We start from the raw sequence: 15,258 nt of genomic DNA, 5'->3' as shown, positions 1-15,258 counted from the left end.
GAATTCAACAGCATATAAAAAAAATTATTCACCATGATCAAGTGGGATTCATTCCTGGGCTGCAGGGCTGGTTAAATATTGGCAAATCAATCAATGTGATACATCACATTAATAAAAGAAAAGAAAAGATCCTGCCTATCGATGCAGAAAAAGCATTTGACAAAATTCAGCATTCTTTCTTAATAAACCCCCTCCCGAGAAAGTGGGGATAGAAGGAACATACTTAAATCTCATAAAGCCATTTATGGAAAGCCCATAGCTAATATCATCCTCAATGGGGAAAAACTGAGAGCTTCCCGCCTGAGATCAGGAACACGACAGGGATGTCTACTCTCACCGCTATTGTTACACAGTGTTGGAAGTTATAGCATCACCAGACAACAAAAGGAAATCAGAGACATCAAAATCAAAGGCAAAAACAAAAAAAATAAAAAATAAAAAGAATGAAATCTTACCATTTGCAACAACATGGGTGGAACTAGGGTTTATTATGCTAAGAGAATTAAGTCAGGCAGAGAAAGACAAATATCATATGATTTCACTCATATGTGCAATTTAAGAAACACAACAGATGAACATAGGGTACGGGAAGGAAAAATAGGATAAAAACAGAGAGGGAAGGAAACAATAAGAGATTCTTAAGTACAGAGGACAGACTGGGGGTTACTTGACAGGAGGTGGGTAGGGAGATGGGCTTCGTGGGTGATGGGAATTGGGGAGTGCATTTGTTGGGATGAGCACTGGGTGTTGTACGTAAGTGATGAATCACCAAATTCTACTCCTAGAGCCAATACTGCAGTGTATGTTGGCTAACTTGTGTTTAAATAAATAAATTTAAAATAAAAAAAAAACATGCTATAGAATGAGTTGTCTGATTGAGTGGGGTGGGAGAAAAAGATTTAATATATTCCATTGAATGATAAGGCTTTGCTGTGGCCTTTTTGGGTCCAGTAGGCTCAGTTCAGGTGTATTCATGAGCTGGGAGGCTGGGTCCTTCTTGGAGCTCCAGAAAGATGAAGCATTTTGTGTGGATCTGCAGGGAGGGACACTGGAGCAAGAGTTATAAACATTGCCTGAGTCTCAATGCCTGAGTCTTCACTATTGACAGGACCTTGGGTGAGTTATCTCCTCTCTTTTTTCCTGTCTCCTCAGCTACCAAAGTGAATTATACCATGGAGCAGGTCAATTAAGGTATGGTACTGGATTGAGTAATTACTATGTTCCAGGCACTGTGCTATCTACTTTACTTGCATCTTTCCCCTTTTGTCAAGTACTTTTGCTCAAGTGGCCTTCATGGGGCAAAGTCCAGAATCCTGTGAAGGAGCAATATTGGGGATCTAATTTATATGGTAAGGAGGTACACAAATCCTCTGTGAGAAATTACATTTAAAGGGCAACCTGCACTCTCAACAATGGCCAAATTATGGAAAGAGCCTAAATGTCCATCAACTGATGAATGGATAAAGAAATTGTGGTTTATATACACAATGGAGTACTATGTGGCAATGAGAAAGAATGAAATATGGCCCTTTGTAGCAACGTGGATGGAACTGGAGAGTGTGATGCTAAGTGAAATAAGCCATACAGAGAAAGACAGATACCATATGTTTTCACTCTTATGTGGATCCTGAGAAACTAAACGGGAACCCATGGGTGAGGGGAAGGAAAAAAAAAAAGAGAGAGAGAGAGAGAGGTTAGAGTGGGAGAGAACCAAAGCATAAGAGACTCTTAAAAACTGAGAATAAACTGAGGGCTGATGGGGGGTGAGAGGGAGGGGGGGTGGGTGATGGGTATTGAAGAGGGCATCTTTTGAGATGAGCACTGGGTGTTGTATGGAAACCAATTTGACAATAAATTTCATATATTTTAAAAATAAATAAGGGGGCGCCTGGGTGGCTCAGTCGGTTGAGTGGCCGACTTCGGCTCAGGTCACGATCGCGCACTCCGTGAGTTCGAGCCCCGCATCGGGCTCTGTGCTGACAGCTTGGAGCCTGTTTTGGATTCTGTGTCTCCCTCTCTCTGACCCTCCCCCGTTCATGCTCTGTCTCTCTCTGTCTCAAAAATAAATAAGCATTAAAAAAAATTAAAAAAAATAAATAAGTAAAGGGCAACCTGAGCGATACCCGGGTGGCTCAGTTGGTTAAGTGTCTGACTTTGGCTCAGGTCATGATGTCACAGTTTGTGGGTTCAAGCCCCACATTGGGCTCTGTGCTGACAGTGTGGAGCCTGCTTGGGATTCTCTCTCTCTCTCTCTCTCTCTCTCTCTCTCTCTTTCTCTCCCTCTCTCTCTGCTTCTTCCTGACGCATGCTTTCTCTCTTTCTCTCTCAAAATAAATAAATAAACTTAAAAAGAAAAGTGTAACCTGAAGTGTGAGCAGGAGAGAGCTAGGGTCAGAGAGATTCCTAAGCAGGGGGAGAAGCATGTGAAAAGGCCTTGGGGTGGGAAGTAGTTTGGCCCTTTTGAAATGGAATGAGGCCAATGTATCAGAGTGAGTGTGAGAGAGGGAGTGGCCCCAGATAGGACTAGTAAGGAAGGCAGGGGCCAGAGCACACAGGGCCCTATTGGCCCTGGTCAGGACTTTGCATTCTACCTTCAGAGTACTGGCAAGGCTCTGGAGAGTTTGTAAACACGTGAGAGCCCACTCACTATTGGCAGTCAAGAAGGTGTTGGACTCTGAGATTAGACATATTACCCTTTCTTGCAAACAGAACAGAGCATTCAGGAAGAGCAGCCTTATGGATGGAGCCTCTGTTGCTGAGGTAACAGGACTGTGTCCCTGTTACTATGGAAAACTGATGTATGGCTAGTGGCTGGTGAGAGTGGTGATGACATGTCACAGGCTTTGGTCTTATAAGTGAGACTCTTAATTCTCCCACCTCAGTGAATGTATTGCACAAAGTAAAGTGGGTTGGGAGGCAGCTGATCCTTCATGGGGTTCAGGCCAACCTATAAGCCTTCCTAAGGTAGGACAGTGGTCACTGAGAAACACAGCCCACTTTCCTTGTCTGGGTCTGAAACACCTAGAAACTCTTATGTTCATGACAAGAGGCCTGTATTCCTCTGTGACACTTTTTTTCTATTATAATAATACTTGGCTACAGTTCCTGAATCATTTAATGTTCTTTAAAAGATAATATTATTACTCACCCAGGGCATAACATTTTCCTTTAATGAACCCAAATTCAGAAGGAATATAGATCACATTTATTTAAATTTTAGCTGCATCCACTGAACATGTTATTTTTGCATTTTTATATCATAAATCATATGAGCTAGTTATCATTACTACATTAATTTTAGTGGAACAAAGACAAATATGTTTTAAGTATATATTGAAAATAATTTTTTAAATTTTTATTATTTATTTTGAGAGAGAGAGAGAACATGAGTTAGGTAGAGGCAGAGAAAGAAAGAGAGGAGAGAGAGAATCCCAAGCAGGCTCTGCACTGTCAGCGCAGAGCCTGATGTGGGGCTTGAATCCATGAGCTATGAGATCATGACCTGAGACAAAACCAAGAGTCAGACGCTTAACCCAATGAGCCACCCAGGCACTCCTACTGAAAATCATTTTTATATTTCTCCTCAGTACCCTTACGCGCTATCAGATCATCTTCCATACATGCTATTTCATAATGAATTATAAATAAAAATAATTTATGTGCAGTTTAAAATGCCTCACAACCAAAGTAAAGTCTCTTTCCTGAACAATATTCCTCCATCCTGTTCCCCAAAGGTAACCAGTACCATGATTTGATTTTACCTGGCATCCACTTTTCTGTACATATTGAAATATACATACATGACTGGATACATTGGTCTTTTCATCAACTGATTTATTTGTTTTTTAGATATGAAATTAGAATCACAGAATAACAGTGATCTACTTATGTTCTTCATTTAACAATATAAATGTTTTAAAACTTATTCCCATTAAAGTATGATTTAGAGAAAATAAAATTCACTCCCTTAATATACAGTTCCATGAGTCTTGAAAAATGCATACAGTTGCGTATCCACTACTACAATCAAAGATATATGAGTTCCATTTTGCCCCCAAATTCCTCTGCTCTCTTTGTAGTCACCCATTCTCAACCCTGACAACAAACTGTTTTCTGACCCCAAAATTTTGATAGCTGTAGTTTTTTGTTTTGTATTTTCATTTAAATTGTATTCAATACATTTTCTCTTTTCAAATTTTTATTTGAATTCTAGTTAGTCAACATACAGTGCAATATTGGTTTCAGGAGTAGAATTCAGTGATTTATCACTTACATACAACACCCAGTGCTCATCACAAAAAGGGCCCTCCTTAATACCCATCACCCATCTAACCCCACCCCCACCCATCTCCTTCCATTATCCCTCAGTTTGTTATCTATCTTTAAGATTATCTTAAGGTTTGTTTCCCTCTAACTTTTTTTTCTCCTCCCATATATTCATCTATTTTATTTCTTAAATTCCACATATGAATGAAATCATATGGTATTTGTCTTTCTCTGATTGACTTATTTCACTTAGCTCCATCCATGACATTGCCAATGGCCAGATTTCATTCTTTTTGATGGCTGAGTATCATTCCATTGTATAGATATACCGCATCTTCTTTACCCATTCTTCAGTCGATGGACATTTGGGTTATCTCCATAGCTTGGCTATTGTTAATAATGCTGCTATAAACATTGAGGTGCATGTACCCCTTTGAATCTGTATTTTTGTATCCTCTGGATAAAAACCAATAGTGCAATTGCTGGATCATAGGGCAGTTATATTTTTAACTTTTTGAGGAACCTCCATATGGTTCCCCAGAGTGGCTGCACCAGTTTGCATTCCCACCAACAGTACAAGAGGGTTCCCCTTTCTCTGCATCCTTGCCAATGCCTGTTGTTTCTTGCATTGTTAATTTTAGCCATTCTGACAGGTGTGAGGTGATATGTCTTTGTAGTTTTGATCTGTATTTTCCTGATGATGAGTGATGTTGAGTATCTTTTCATGTGTCTGTTAGCCATATGGATGTCTTCCTTGGAAAAGTGTCTATTTATTTCTTCTACCTATTTCTTAACTAGATTATTTGTTTTTTTGGGTGTTTAGTTTAATAAGTTCTTTATAGACTTTGGATACTAACCCTTTATCCGATATGTCATTTGCATATATCTTCTCCCATTCCATAAGGTGTCTTATTGTTTTGTTGATTGTTTCCTTTGCTGTGCAGAAATTTTATCTTGATGAGGTCTCAATAGTTCATTTTTTGCTTTGTTTTTCTTGCATTTGGTGATGTGTCTAGTAAGAAGTTGCTTCAGCTGAAGTCAAAGAGGTTACTGCCTGTGTTCTCCTCTAGGATTTTGATGATTTCCTGTCTCACATTAAGTCTTTCATCCATTGTGCATTTATTTTTGTGGAAAGTGTAAGAAGTGGTCCAGTTTCATTCTTCTGCATGTTGCTGTCCAGTCTTTTCAACACCATTTGTTGAAGAGACTGTTTTCTTTTTCTATCGGTTATTCTTTCCTGCTTTGTTGAAGATGAGTTGACCATATAAGTTGTGGTTCCATTTCTAAGTTTGTATTCTGTTCCATTGATCTGTGTGTCTGTTTTTGTGCCAGTACCATACTGTCTGATGACTACAGCTTTACAATATAGCTTGAAATCCAGAATTGTAATGCCTCCAGTTTTGTCTTTATTTTTCAGTATTGCTTTAGATATTCAGAATCTTTTGTGGTCCCATACAAATGTTAGGATTGTTTGTTCTAGCTCTGTGAAAAATGCTGGGGGTATTTTGATAGGGATTGCATTAAATGTGTAGATTGCTTTGGGTACTATAGACATTTTAGCACTGTTTTTTCTTCCAATCCATGAGCATAGAATGCTTTTCCATTTCTGTGTTCTCTTCAATTTCTTTCCGTCAGTTGTTTTCAGAGTATAGATCTTTTACCTCTTTGGTTAAGTTTAGTCTTAGGCATCTAATTGCTTTTGGTGCATTTGCAAATGGGATCAGTTCCTTGCTTTCTTTTTCTGATGCTTAGTTATTTGTGTACAGAAATGCAACAGACTTCTATATGTCCATTTTATATCCTGCCACTTTGCTGAATCCATATACTACTTCTAGTAATTTTTTAGTGGAGTCTTTTGGGTTTTCTATATAGAGTAGAATATGGTGAAAATTTGAAAATTGTTAAAGTTTGATTTCTTCCTTGCCAATTTGGATGCCTTTTATTTCTTTTTGTTTTCTGATTTCTGAGGCTGAGACTTCCAGTACTATGTTAGATGGTAATGGTGAGAGCGGACATCCTTGTCTTGTTCCTGACCATAGGGGAAAGGCTCTCAGTTGTTTCCCATTGATGATGATATTAGCTGTGGGTCTTTCATATATTGTCCTTGTGATGTTGAGGTATGTTCCATCTATCCCTACTTTGTTGAGAGTTTTTATCAAGAATGGATGCTGTATTTTGTTAAATGCTTTCTCTGCATTTATTGGCTTTTTCTGCATTGGAAGGATCATATCATTCTTATCCTTTCTTTTATTAATGTGGTGTATCACATTGATTGATTTACAAATAATTGAACCAGCCCTGCAACACAGGAATAAATCCCACTTGATCATGGTGAATACTTCTTTTAATGTACTGTTGAATTTAATTTGCTAGTATCTTGTTGAAAATTTTTGCATTCATGTTTATCAGGGATTTGGGCTTGTATTTCTTTTTAGTGGGGTCTTTGGTTTTGGAATCAAGGTAATGCTGGCCTCATAGAATGATATTGGAAGTTTTCCTTCCATTTCTATTTTTTGAAACAGTTTGAGAATAATAGGTATTAACTGTTCTTTAAATGTCTGGTAGAATTCTGGGAAGCCACCTGGCCCTGGACTTTTGTTGGGAGATTTTTGATAACTTATTCCATTTCTTTGCTGGTTATGGGTCTGTTCAAATTTTCTATTTCTTTCTGTTTCAGTTTTGGTAGTTTGTAAGTTTCTAAGAATTTATCCATTTCTTCCAGATTGACCAGTCTGTTGCCATGTAATTCTTCATAATGTTCTCTTATAATTGTTTGTATTACAGTGGTGTTGGTTGTGATCTCTCCCCTTTGATTTGTGATTTTATTTATTTGGGCTCGCTCGCTCTCTCTCTCTCTCTCTCTTTCTCTCTCTTTTGATAAGCCTGGCTAGGGGTTTATCAATTTTGTTTATTCTTTTAAAGAATCAGCTGTTAGTTTCATTGATCTGTTCTACAGGGTTTTTTTTGTTTGTTTGTTTCTACATTGTTTATTTCTGTTCTAATCTTTATTATTTCCCTTCTTCTGCTGGCTTTAGGCTTTATTTGCTGTTCCTTTTCTAGCACCTTTAGGTGTAAGGTTAGGTTGTGTATTTGAGACCTTTCTTTCTTCTTCAAGTAGGCTTGTACTACAATATACTTCCCTCTTAGCACTGTCTTGGATGTATCCCAGAAGTTTTGGACTGTCTTGTTTTCATTTTCATTTGCTTCCATGTCCTTAAATTGTGGTTTATATACACAATGGAATACTACTTGGCAATGAGAAAGAATGAAATATGGCTTTTTGTAGCAACGTGGATGGAACTGGAGAGTGTTATGCTAAGTGAAATAAGTCATAGAGAGAAAGACAGATACCATATGTTTTCACTCTTATGTGGATCCCGAGAAACTTAACAGAAGACCATGGGTGAGGGGAAGGGAAAAAAAAAGTTAGAGAGGGAAGGAGCCAAACCATAAGAGACTCTTAAAAACTGAGAATAAACTGAGTATTGATGGGGGGTGGGAGGGAGGGGTGGGTGGGTGATGGGCATTGAGGAGGGCACCTGTTGGGAGGAGCACTGGGTGTTGTATGGAAACCAATTTGACAATAAATTTCATATAAAAAATTAAAAAAAAATCCTTGTTAACTCATTCATTCCTTAGTAGGATGTTCTTAGTAGGTCTTTGCAAATTTTTTCTTGTGGCTGACTTCAAATTTCATAGTGTTGTGGTCTCAAAATATACACGGTATGATCTCAATTTTTTTTTGTACTTGTTAAGGGCTGATTTGTGACCCAGTATGTAATCTATTCTGGAGAATGCACTCAAAAAAAGAATGTGTATTCCATTGCTTTGGGATGGAATGTTCTGAGTATATTTGTTAAGTCCATCTGGCCATTCAAAGCCATTGTTTTCTACTTCATTTTCTGCTTAGATGATCTGTCCATTGCTGAAAGTGTGGTTTTAAAGTCCCCATAGATTTTTGTATCATTATCAATGAGTTTATTTATGTTATATATATATATATATATATATATATATATATATATATATATATTTGGGGGCTCTCAAGTTGGGGAAATAAATATTTATAGTTGTTAGATTTTTTTCGATGGATAGACCCCTTAATTATGATATATTGCCCTTCTTCATCTTACAATCTTTGGTTTAAAATCTAGCTTGTCTGATATAAGTATGGCTACTCTGGCTTTCTTTTGGCACCTATTAGCATGATAGATGGATCTCCATCTCCTCACTTTCAACTGCCAATGTTTTTATGTCTAAAATGGGTCTCCTGTAGGCAGCATAGTTGGGTCTTGTTTCTTGTTTTTTGTTTTAATCCATTCTGATACCCTATGTCTTTAAAAATATTTTTTTAATGTTTATTTATTTTTGAGAGAGAGACAGAGTAGAAGCAGGGGAGGGGCAGAGAGAGAGAGGGAGACACAGAATCCGAAACAGGCTCCAGGCTCTGAGTTGTCAGCACAGAGCCCGATGCGGGGCTAGAACTTGGGAACAGCCAGATCATGACCTCAGCCAAAGTCAGATGCCCAACCGACTGAGCCACCCAGGAGTCCCAATACCCTATGTCTTTTTATTAGAACATTTAGTCCATTTACATTAAGAGTCCTTAGTAAAGGATATGAATTTGTGCTATTGTTTTGCCTGTAGAGTTTGTGTCTGGTGATGTTCTCTGGTCTTTTCTAGTCTTTGTTGCTTTTGGTCTTTTTCCCCCCACTCAAAGAATCCCCCTTAATATTTCTGAAGGGCTGGTTTAGTGGTCAAGAACCCCTTTGGTGTTTGTTTGTCTGGGAAACTCTTTATCTTTGCTTCTATTCTGAATGACAACCTTGCTGGATAAAGTATTCTTGCTTGTATATTTTTCCCTTTCAGCACATTATATATATACTGACATTCCCTTCTGGCCTGCCAAGTTTCTGTGGACAGATTGGCTGCAAATGTGATCTGTCTTCGCTTGTAGGTTAAGGACTTTTTTCTCTGCTGCCTTCAGGATTCTTTCCTTGTCTGTGTATTTTGTGAATCTGACCATGATATGCCTTGACAATGGTTGGCTTTCGTTGAATCTAATGGGAGTTCTCTGTGCTTCTTGGATTTTGATGTCTGTGTCCTTCCCCAGATTAGGGAAGTTTTCAGCTATAATTTTCTCCATAAACCTTCTGACACTTTTTCTCTTTCTTCATCTTCTGTGATTTCTATGATATGAATGTTATTCCATTTTGATAAGTTTCTGAGTTCCCTAAGTCTACATCCATGATCCATTTTCCTTCTTTTTTCAGCTTCATTATCTTCCATAATTTTATCTTCTATATCACTAATTCATTTCTCTGCTTTGTCCATACTCACTGTTATGATATCCATTTGGATTTGCATCTCGGTTATAGCCTTTTTAATTTTGGCTTGACTAGATTTTAACTCTTTTATCTTTTATCTCTGCTTTTTTCAAGCCCAAGTAGGATCCTTATAATTGTTTGAAATCCTAGTCCAAACATCTTACTTATAACTGTATTGATTAAATCCCTGGCCATAACTTCTTCCTGTTCTTTCTTTTGGGGTGAATTACTCTGTCTTGTCCTTTTGGAGGAAAAAAATAATAAAATAAAATTGAAATTAAAAAATTTAAAAAAATAATAAAAGTTGGATCCTATGTGTGTTTTGGTCTGGTTGTTGTTTGTTGTCATTGTTTTTAATGTGTATCAGATCTTCGGCCCATATTTTATTCATTTTTAAAAGTGTTTATTTATTTATTTTGAGAGAAAGAGAGAGAGAGAGAGAGAGGAGAGATAGAGAGAGAGAGTGAGTGAAAGAATCCTAATCAGGCTCCATGCCCAGTGCAGAGCCCAATGTGGGATGTGATCTCATGACCATGATATCACGACCTGAGCTAGTATCAAGAGTTGGTCATTCAACTGACTGAGCTACCCAGGTGCCCCCAGTCTGCTTGTTAAGACAAGTTTCCACCCATTGTTTTTTTCTGTTTGTAGATGTGCAGTTTTGTTCTCTAAGGCTTCTAATTAACTTCTTGGTTCTTCAGAATGTTTCAATATTTATCTGTCTGTATGGGGGGAGGAGGCAAGCTTAGGGTTGCCTTACTCCTCCACCATTGTAACGCTTTCTCTGTGTTCTGTACATTTTTTATTTTTCTTGAGACTACTTCTTTGATTCATGAATTAATTAGATATGTATTGTTTAGTTTCCAAGTTCTTGGAGATTTTCCTGTGATCTCTCTATTATTGATTTCTAGAGTTTTATTTCATTATTGTCAGATAACACATTCTGTTTGGTTTCAATTCTTTAAATTTGTTAAGGTTTGTTTTATGACCCACGGTGTAATTGATCTTGCCTAATGTTACATGTGCATTTGAAAAGAGTGTGTATTCTGCTGCTTTGGGGTGAAGTGTTCTATAAATGTCAATTAGATCCAGTTGGTTGATGGTGGTGTTCAGTTTATCTATAACCTTGCTGATTCTTTGTCCACTAATTCTGAGAAAAGAGGGTCGAAGACCTCAATTACAATTGTGGATTTATTTATCTTATCACTTTTGCTGCATGTATTTGAGATTGCTGTTAGATATAATACAGTACACATTTAAAATTATTATATCTTGGACCGGAGGGAAGATGGCGGCATAGGAGGACGCTGGGCTCACCGCGCGTCCTGCTGATCACTTAGATTCCACCTACACCTGCCTAAATAACCCAGAAAACCGCCAGAGGATTAGCAGAACGGAGTCGCCGGAGCCAAGCGCAGACGAGAGGCCCACAGAAGAGGGTAGGAAGGGCGGCGAGGCGGGGCGCGCTCCACAGACTGGCGGGAGGGAGCCGGGGCGGAGGGGCGGCTCACCGGCCAAGCAGAGCCCCGGAGGCTGGCTTGCAAAAGCTGAGGGGCCTGACGGACTGTGTTCCGACAGCAAGCGCGACTTAGCGTCTGGGAGGTCATAAGTTAACGGCTCTGCTTGGAAAGCGGGAAGGCTGGAGGACAAAGGGAGGGAGAGCTGCTGAGCCCCCGGACGACAGAGCTCAGTTTGGTGGGGAACAAAGGCGCTCGCCAGCGCCATTTACCCGCCCATCCCCCAGCCAAAATCCCAAAGAGAACCAGTTCCTGCCAGGGAACTTCCTCGCTCCGTGCAAACACCCAACTCTGTGCTTCTGCGGAGCCAAACCGCCGGCAGCGGATCTGACTCCCTCCCGCTGCCACAGGGCCCCTCTTGAAGTGGATCACCTAAGGAGAAGCGAGCTAAGCCTGCCCCTCCTGCCCCTGTGCACCTTGCCTACCCACCCCAGCTAATACGCCAGATCCTCAGCATCACAAGCCTGGCAGTGTGCAAGTAGCCCAGACGGGCCACGCCACCCCACAGTGAATCCCGCCCCTAGGAGAGGGGAAGAGAAGGCACACACCAGTCTGACTGTGGCCCCAGCGGTGGGCTGGGGGCAGACATCAGGTCAGAGTGCGGCCCCACCCACCAACTCCAGTTATACACCACAGCACAGGGGAAGTGCCCTGCAGGTCCTCACCACGCCAGGGACTATCCAAAATGACCAAGCGGAAGAATTCCCCTCAGAAGAATCTCCAGGAAATAACAACAGCTAATGAGCTGATCAAAAAGGATTTAAATAATATAACAGAAAGTGAATTTAGAATAATAGTCATAAAATTAATCGCCGGGCTTGAAAACAGTATAGAGGACAGCAGAGAATCTCTTGCTACAGAGATCAAGGGACTAAAGAACAGTCACGAGGAGCTGAAAAACGCTTTAAATGAAATGCAAAACAAAATGGAAACCACCACGGCTCGGATTGAAGAGGCAGAGGAGAGAATAGGTGAACTAGAAGATAAAGTTATGGAAAAAGAGGAAGCTGAGAAAAAGAGAGATAAAAAAATCCAGGAGTATGAGGGGAAAATTAGAGAACTAAGTGATACACTAAAAAGAAATAATATACGCATAATTGGTATCCCAGAGGAGGAAGAGAGAGGGAAAGGCGCTGAAGGGGTACTTGAAGAAATAATAGCTGAGAACTTCCCTGAACTGGGGAAGGAAAAAGCCATTGAAATCCAAGAGGCACAGAGAACTCCCTTCAGACGGAACTTGAATCGATCTTCTGCACGACATATCATAGTGAAACTGGCAAAATACAAGGATAAAGAGAAAATTCTGAAAGCAGCAAGGGGTAAACGTGCCCTCACATATAAAGGGAGACCTATAAGACTCGTGACTGATCTCTCTTTTGAAACTTGGCAGGCCAGAAAGAATTGGCACGAGATTTTCAGTGTGCTAGACAGAAAAAATATGCAGCTGAGAATCCTTTATCCAGCAAGTCTGTCATTTAGAATAGAAGGAGAGATAAAGGTCTTCCCAAACAAACAAAAACTGAAGGAATTTGTCACCACTAAACCAGCCCTACAAGAGATCCTAAGGGGGACCCTGTGAGACAAAGTACCAGAGACATCACTACAAGCATAAAACATACAGACATCACAATGACTCTAAACCCGTATCTTTCTATAATAACACTGAATGTAAATGGATTAAATGCGCCAACCAAAAGACGTAGGGTATCAGAATGGATAAAAAAACAAGACCCATCTCTTTGCTGTCTACAAGAGACTCATTTTAGACCTGAGGACACCTTTCGATTGAGAGTGAGGGGATGGAGAACTATTTATCATGCTACTGGAAGCCAAAAGAAAGCTGGAGTAGCCATACTTATATCAGACAAACTAGACTTTAAATTAAAGGCTGTAACAAGAGATGAAGAAGGACATTATATAATAGTTACAGGGTCTATCCATCAGGAAGAGCTAACAATTATAAATGTCTATGCGCCAAATACCGGAGCCCCCAAATATATAAAACAACTACTCATAAACATAAGCAACCTTATTGATAAGAATGTGGTAATTGCAGGGGACTTTAACACCCCACTTACAGAAATGGATAGATCATCTAGACACACGATCAATAAGAAACAAGGGCCCTGAATGAGACATTGGATCAGATGGACTTGACAGATATATTTAGAACTCTGCATCCCAAAGCAACAGAATATACGTTCTTCTCGAGTGCACATGGAACATTCTCCAAGATAGATCATATATTGGGTCACAAAACAGCCCTTCATAAGTTTACCAGAATTGAAATCATACCATGCATACTTTCAGACCACAATGCTATGAAGCTTGAAATCAACCACAGAAAAAAGTCTGGAAAACCTCCAAAAGCATGGAGGTTAAAGAACACCCTACTAACGAATGAGTGGGTCAACCAGGCAATTAGAGAAGAAATTTAAAAATATATGGAAACGAACGAAAATGAAAATACAACAATCCAAATGCTTTGGGACGCAGCGAAGGCAGTCCTGAGAGGAAAATACATTGCAATCCAGGCCTATCTCAAGAAACAAGAAAAATCCCAAAATCAAAATCTAACAGCACACCTAAAGGAAATAGAAGCAGAACAGCAAAGACACCCCAAACCCAGCAGAAGAAGAGAAATAATAAAGATCAGAGCAGAAATAAACAATATAGAGTCTAAAAAAACTGTAGAGCAGATCAACGAAACCAAGAGTTGGTTTTTTGAAAAAATAAACAAAATTGACAAACCTCTAGCCAGGCTTCTCAAAAAGAAAAGGGAGATGACCCAAATAGATAAAATCATGAATGAAAATGGAATGATTACAACCAATCCCTCAGAGATACAAACAATTATCAGGGAATACTATGAAAAATTATATGCCAACAAATTGGACAACCTGGAAGAAATGGACAAATTCCTGAATACCCACACTCTTCCAAAACTCAATCAGGAGGAAATAGAAAGCTTGAACAGACCCATAACCGGCCAAGAAATTGAATTGGTTATCAAAAATCTCCCAACAAATAAGAGTCCAGGACCAGATGGCTTCCCAGGGGAGTTCTACCAGACGTTTAAGGCAGAGATAATACCTATCCTTCTCAAGCTATTCCAAGAAATAGAAAGGGAAGGAAAACTTCCAGACTCATTCTATGAAGCCAGTATTACTTTGATTCCTAAACCAGACAGAGACCCAGTAAAAAAAGAGAACTACCGGCCAATATCCCTGATGAATATGGATGCAAAAATTCTCAATAAGATACTAGCAAATCGAATTCAATGGCATATAAAAAGAATTATCCACCATGATCAAGTGGGATTCATTCCTGGGATGCAGGGCTGGTTCAACATTCGCAAATCAATCAACGTGATACATCACATTAACAAAAAAAAAAGAGAAGAACCATATGATCCTGTCAATCGATGCAGAAAAGGCCTTTGACAAAATCCAGCACCCTTTCTTAATAAAAACCCTTGAGAGAGTCGGGATAGAAGGAACATACTTAAAGATCATAAAAGCCATTTATGAAAAGCCCACAGCTAACATCATCCTCAACAGGGAAAAACTGAGAGCTTTTTCCCTGAGATCAGGAACACGACAGGGATGCCCACTCTCACCGCTGTTGTTTAACATAGTGCTGGAAGTTCTAGCATCAGCAATCAGACAACAAAAGGAAATCAAAGGCATCAAAATTGGCAAAGATGAAATCAAGCTTTCGCTTTTTGCAGATGACATGATATTATACATGGAAAATCCGATAGACTCCACCAAAAGTCTGCTAGAATTGATACATGAATTCAGCAAAGTTGCAGGATACAAAATCAATGTACAGAAATCAGTTGCATTCTTATACACTAACAATGAAGCAACAGAAAGACAAATAAAGAAACTGATCCCATTCACAATTGCACCAAGAAGCATAAAATACCTAGGAATAAATCTAACCAAAGATGTAAAGGATCTGTATGCTGAAAACTATAGAGAGCTTATGAAGGTAATTGAAGAAGATTTAAAGAAATGGAAAGACATTCCCAGCTCATGGATTGGAAAAATAAATATTGTCAAAATGTCAATACTACCCAAATCTATCTACACATTCAATGCAATCCCAATCAAAATTGCACCAGCATTCTTCTCGAAACTAGA

The sequence above is a fragment of the Leopardus geoffroyi genome, chromosome X, assembly GCF_018350155.1.
Source record: "Leopardus geoffroyi isolate Oge1 chromosome X, O.geoffroyi_Oge1_pat1.0, whole genome shotgun sequence".
NCBI lineage: Eukaryota > Metazoa > Chordata > Mammalia > Carnivora > Felidae > Leopardus > Leopardus geoffroyi.
The sequence above is the reverse complement of the archived record's forward strand: the minus strand, read 5'-3'. Positions refer to the sequence as shown.